This window comes from Rattus norvegicus, chromosome 19 (assembly GCF_021556685.1).
Source record: "Rattus norvegicus strain SHRSP/BbbUtx chromosome 19, alternate assembly SHRSP_T2T, whole genome shotgun sequence".
In the NCBI taxonomy this organism is placed as follows: Eukaryota; Metazoa; Chordata; class Mammalia; order Rodentia; family Muridae; genus Rattus; species Rattus norvegicus.
In genome coordinates this window covers 42,231,701-42,237,024 of record NC_141552.1, presented here as the reverse complement: position 1 = coordinate 42,237,024, position 5,324 = coordinate 42,231,701, and the positions used below count along the sequence as shown (strand labels likewise).

General features: G+C 47.8%; 1 long non-coding RNA gene across 1 annotated transcript; it reads right to left on the bottom strand.

Moving 5' to 3' along the window:
* Positions 1-256: 256 nt before the first annotated feature.
* LOC147999412 (uncharacterized) lies at positions 257-4,428 on the bottom strand. Its single transcript, XR_015643597.1, has 3 exons — positions 3,882-4,428; positions 2,837-3,046; positions 257-2,675 (listed from the first exon to the last, which is right to left on the bottom strand). It is a non-coding gene; the product is annotated as an uncharacterized LOC147999412 (long non-coding RNA).
* Positions 4,429-5,324: the final 896 nt, after the last annotated feature.

The window sequence follows — 5,324 nt, the reverse complement described above, 5'->3', positions numbered from 1 at the left end:
TCACATATATGCACCCAGATAAATAGATTTTCTGTGTGCGATGGGATGTGAAGGTTAAGATTAGTAATCAGGGGAGGCCAGACTGGTCTACATAGTAAGTTCCAGAACACCAAGGGCCATATGGACAGACCCTGTCTTACATACAAGACAAAACGAATGTTAGCAATTAAGATTGGCATAACAGATTCAGCATTTACCTCAGCTAGACCACCACCATATGCAGATTGTATGACACATGCTGCCATTGAAACTGGTAAATTGTAAATTTATGTTTATTCAATACATTTTGACAATTTTGTATTCTTCTCTGTTTCTGGCATCACATGCTCATGACAACTATATGTATGAAATTGTGAAGGAATGAATTTTGAGACAGGTATATCTAATAAGGTAGTATTACATATTACAAAACCCCCAAAGCAATGCTGGGAAATCCATAAGGAACAAAACATCATTTCTCTCATCTGCAGTGAGCAAGGTCTGAGACTGGAAGATTCCGACATGTCTTCAAAAAGAAAGGAGAAGAAGACAACTGCAGCAAAGCAAGAATGGGATATAGAAGAAGAAAAATCAAAACCGAGACATAAATTTACTGAAGATGAACTGAAGAGACTTAAACGAGTGTTTGAACGAACTCCTCATCCAGATTTCATGACCAGGAGGGATGAACTGGTACAACACTTTTGATGCCAAATGTCTGTGACTGCATAGCTGGTTTCAGAATAAAAGAGCTAGACCACCGCCAGAATTGAAAGACAAAGTCTTCTGCCATCAGAAGAACGCACAGGTGCCAAGACTACATGTTTGCAGGTCACCAGGATACCCCGGTACAAGTTTCCAATTGCGACAACCCTGGGCAACTCTCTTACACCCAAGTGGTACCAGGTGGCCTTGCTCTCTATTTTGTGGAGGCCTAGGAGACCATGAACAGGATAGCTCACGTGACTCTGGTCCAAAGCATTGGAAGAAGACCCAGTGGCACTGTGGAGTATCCAGGGGCCACTGGAAGTGGATCTTCTTTGAACTTCAGACCAAGGTCTTTATTCTTCCCCCTGTATCTGAGCAGTATTATACGGGTGACCAACCTGAGACACGGGAGAGCCAATATTCCACATTTTCTCCTGCCGACTGGCTATGTTCCTTGTATGCAGGGGCAAAGGTAACTGTTCCCCAGTGTTCCCAGGACAGCAGCAGAATAACCGGGGAATATCAGTAACAACTGCAGTATCCTCGGAGCTACCAAGAGAGCGTCTCCTTGGCAGACTGGCTCGTTGTGCACCAGTCATAGAGACTCAGGGCAGCAGGCGTCTTCCTTCCTCTCAAAGCATCAGGATCGGGTGTAACCGAGTGGTGGAGCTGCAGCAGGCGCTCAGATGCTCTTCTGCAAGCGGCAGTTAGCATTCCACTGAGTGCCGCTTCGGCTACGTGGGCAGCAAGGGACTGCCGACGGCGGTACTGTTCAGGAGAGCAGTCCTGTCAGAACACACCCAGTGTGCTGGGACCAGCCTACAGCTCACAAGCTGGAGGAATTTAGAAAGCAGCACAGGGGCTAAGGTGGAGTCCAGGAGTGTGACGTTTAAAAGCTCCTGAAAAGCAAAGGTGCAGGTGTCCCATGAACCGTTCCAGTGGAGGAAGGTTTTAAAGGGTGAGCTGTGACCCTGACCTAGCTGTAAGCCTTTTTTCTCTCCCCCAAATCTGGCAGGCATCTCAGTGCTTCTACCTTCTGTGAACCAGACTGGTCAGTCTTCTAGGACCCCTGGCAGGAGGCATGCTGCTGCTCGAGGTAGAAAAAAGAAAGCACAGGCCATCTTGTCAAACCCAGCCAGAGTGCCAGGGCCTCGGTGGCCAGTGCCAGCGCCAGCACCAGCCCAGGTGACTTTATAATCAGGACTTTTGGCTTTGATCTCAGGGGCTCCACAAAGGAACCTGAGGGAGAACTGACATGTTCCCTAGAGCATTGAGCTGCCGGGTCCCTTAAACCTACAACAGCCTGACAGAGTCTAGCTACAAGTGTCGGTGGCCACTCTTGGCCTGATCACATCTTAGACGTAGGGGAGCGAGAGTCATGCAGAGAGCCAATGCCCATTTGGCCAAACTTAAGCAACTAAGAGGTTTAGAAGGAGGGGGTGTTTGGCCCAGTTAACCTGGACTTTATTAATTTTTTTTGTAATTTTTTAAGTCACACAACTTATTGCTTATGTTTTTTCCTCTTTAATCACTTGAGGGTTTTGTTTGTTTGTTGTTTTTCTTTTACCTTAGGATGCTGCTTACATTATTAGAGGTTTGGCTGCTAGAGAATATAATCATGCTGTAACACTATAAGACGTGAAAAGGTGGAGCGGAGTATGAGAGGCTGTGAATACACATTATACACGAGTGTTAAATTGTCAAAGAATGGATAAAATATATTCTAAAAAAATATTTTAAAAGAACAAACTGTCAAAGTTGTAGTAGATACAGGATCAGGGCTGGTCCACTGTGCGTTATCCTAAGGACGCAGGATCAGGGCTGGTTCTCTCTACATCATCCTAAGGACACAGGATCAGGGCTGGTCCACTCTACATCATCCTAAGATGCAGGATCAGGGCTGGTTCTCTCTATATCATCCTAAGGATACAGGATCAGGGCTGGTCCGCTGTGCATCATCCTAAGGACGCAGGATCAGGGCTGGTTCACTGTGCATCATCCTAAGGACGCAGGATCAGGACTGGTTCACTCTACATCATCCTAAGGACACAGGATCAGGGCTGGTCCGCTGTGCATCATCCTAAGGACGCAGGATCAGGGCTGGTTCACTGTGCATCATCCTAAGGACGCAGGATCAGGACTGGTTCACTCTACATCATCCTAAGGACACAGGATCAGGGCTGGTCCGCTCTACATCATCCTAAGATGCAGGATCAGGGCTGGTTCTCTCTATATCATCCTAAGGATACAGGATCAGGGCTGGTCCGCTGTGCATCATCCTAAGGACGCAGGATCAGGGCTGGTTCACTGTGCATCATCCTAAGGACGCAGGATCAGGACTGGTTCACTCTACATCATCCTAAGGACACAGGATCAGGGCTGGTCCGCTCTACATCATCCTAAGATGCAGGATCAGGGCTGGTCCACTGTGCATCATCCTAAGGACACAGGATCAGGGCTGGTCCGCTGTGCATCATCCTAAGGACGCAGGATCAGGGCTGGTTCACTCTACATCATCCTAAGGTCAGAGAAAGAATCAGCAGTGCTGACCTAGTGGATCCTAAGCAGACTCAGACTCTTCCTTGGTATTTCTCCCTCGGGGGCTTGCCAGTCATTACCAGAGCAATTAGAGTGAGGCTGGGGAGCTGAGCTGGCCCCTGGCCATGTTCTTCCTTACCCTTCTTTCCTCCTCCCCTCCTCCTCCTCCCCTCCTCACCTTCCTCTCTTCTTCTTCCTCCCCTCCCCTCCTCTCTTCTCCTCTTCCTCTGGTCTTCTCCTTCTTCCTCCTTCCCTCCTCCCCTCTTCTTCCTCCCCTCTTCTTCCTCCCCTCCTCCTCCTCCCACCCCCTTCCTCCTCCTCCTCATCTCCCTCCCTCTTCACCCCTGCTTCTCTGTTCTCCCCTTTCCTCTGTTGGTATTCACCTCCATGCCTGACCTGAGATAGGATCTCACATAGCCCAGGCTGACTTCAGACTTACTGTGTAGCTTATGCTTCTCCTACCTCTACAGCGCCAGGGTTAGGATTATAGGCATGTACCAGCACACCCAATGTGAGGCGCCAAGGATTAAACCCAGGACTTCGGGTATCTCACCAGCTGCACCACATCCCTTGCCTCTCTCTCATTTTTCTAGCTTTGAGCTGCTCACTCTATTTTAGACCTGTAATAAAAATGATCAAAGAGTTATTTGCCTTACAGCATAGTGGCTTTCTGGAAATCAATACCAACTCTGAAATGTCTTCTGTTGGTGGTGGTTTATCCTCTGCTGGCCTGAAGACCACACGATGACCTTTCGTAATTCCCATGGCTATCTTGTCAGTGGAAGTCTTCAATGTGGGAAACTGCTGTCTGTGAAAGTTGATAGAGCACCCCAAGGCCAAGGGATTCCCTCTAATCTATCGGTGGCAATCTTTTAGTAAGTGCTGGCAAGTGCAGTGGGCCACTCCTTGGACTCCTGATGGATGCCAGAGCATTCTTCACAGAGGATGTTTTAAAAGCAGACGTTTGAAGTAAGCACCGGGCTTCCAGAGGGTTGTTGTGCCTGTGGCGGCATCTGGCATTTATAATCAGAACAAAAGCTCCCTTCCTCTTTCTTAATCTTTATCCCAGATGCTAGCATGGCTCAGGACCAAGAAAGTTTGCCGTTTTCTTCCCAGAAAAAGCTAACCCAGAAGCGTAGAACACCACTGGGAAGTGGCCATGGGAATGTGGGTCACAGCTTTCAACCATTCCATTCCGAGTCTAAAGAACCACTGGGGACATGAAGTCTAATGTCAACTTTTAAAAAGCAGTGACACTCACCGTGATTAAACCCAACCCTGTAATTCTACAGCGGATGAGAATTTCTACTGTTTCCCAGTGCTTAAAGCTACATTTCACGGATTTGTTGGCAAACTGCATATGATCCAGCTCCTCGAGCGCAGAATCTGAGCTCTGCAACAGTAAAGCAAACATGTCAGATGTTTACCCTCATGCTGTCCAAACACACACCAAGTGTTTCTGTGGTTGGTTTGAAGTTTGGGGGTTTTCTGGGCTTGTTTATTTTTCCTTTAACAATGTGAATATCCTGGACTGAGATAATAGGGTGAGAGTTGGGAGATGTGGATCTTTTCAGATGATGGGAGAGACCAAGGCCAGTTCTCCCAGGCTTGGAAAACTTCCTGCAGGGAGTAGAGATGAATTTCAACAAGGCACAAAAAGACGTTTCTCTAAGGAAATACAGGAAGGCTTTTTGCTTTCCCTTTCAGACAGATAAAGACTGCTCATGTTCTGGGACAAACCACAGTTAAAGACAGGATAGAGGGGCTGTTGGAATCATCTCTAGGGCTCAGTGAAACACACAGCAAGCTGAGAAGTGGCTCAGCTGGTAGAATGTATGCTTGGCACGCATCGAGCCCTGAGCCTGAGACCCAGTGCTGTATAAATTCAAAATGGTTGTTTTCATTTGCCATGACAGCACATGGGAGCTAGAAGCAGAAGAATCAGAAGTCCAAGACCAGACTGGGGCTTACGAGACCCTATCTCAGAACGCAAGAGGGACAATGCCGTGACACAGAGGATAAAGGCACTGCCAGTCCTGATAACCTGAGTTTCATCTTCAGGATTCTCATGGCGGAAGAAGAGAACTGCCTCCTGCAGG